Source organism: Austrofundulus limnaeus, unplaced genomic scaffold (genome assembly GCF_001266775.1).
Source record: "Austrofundulus limnaeus strain Quisiro unplaced genomic scaffold, Austrofundulus_limnaeus-1.0 Scaffold207, whole genome shotgun sequence".
Taxonomy (NCBI): Eukaryota; Metazoa; Chordata; class Actinopteri; order Cyprinodontiformes; family Rivulidae; genus Austrofundulus; species Austrofundulus limnaeus.
The window spans coordinates 332,783-333,692 of NW_013952609.1; positions in this window are offsets into that span (position 1 = coordinate 332,783).

Consider the following 910-nt stretch of genomic DNA (forward strand, 5'->3'; position numbering starts at 1 on the left):
ACACCTTACCTGCTTGCCTACTGATGGTGGTCAGAGGGTCCGGTGGCGCCTGTGTATGGCAGCCTRGCTTCTGTCAGTGTGCCCCAGGGCAATTGTGGCTACAATTGTAGTTTGCCATCATCACTGTGTGAATGTGTGTGTGCATGGGTGAATGTCTTTAGTGTGAAGCGCTTTGAGTGTCCTGGATGGATATAGATATAGATAGGTGCTAAAGTATAGTCCATTTTATTGACAATAAGCAGAAGATTCATTATTAACATTACCAAACTGCAATCTATCATTTAAATAAGACTCAAACCAATAGAATAGAATAGAATAGAACTTTATTGTCATTGTAACAAGTACAACAAAATAAGGTGTTCCCTTTTGGCGTTCAGGTGTCTGAACAAACAGTAAGATTCTAAGGCTATATGTTTAACTTTCTGTGCCAGTCTAATTAAAGATCAGCATTGGTAAACACACATGAGCTTTACATAATAATTAATTTTACAGAATCGGATACGAAATTTGTTGTGTTGGTAGCTGAGAGTCATCCCCAACAAATAATCTCAGTGCCAACAGATAGCACAATATTTTTGTTTAAAACCTTTATATGCAAACCAGTGAATGGTGCCTATTTTTAATCAATGTAACTTTATTGTTAAAGTAAGTGGTGCCCAATCTTGGTCCTCCAGGGTAACTATCTTACATGGTTTAGATTTTTCTCTGCTTCAGCACACCTGGTTTGTTGTGATGAACAGGCTTCTGCAGAAATTAAATACAACCTGAAGAGCAAGGAAATTACAAAAACGTGAAGGACAATAACCCTTGAGGACTAGGATTCAGCACCACTGGGCCTTTAGTCTTTAATCCATACAAAATAGCATGTACAATGGAAGAAATGCATGTTTTTCATGCCCCTCCATATATA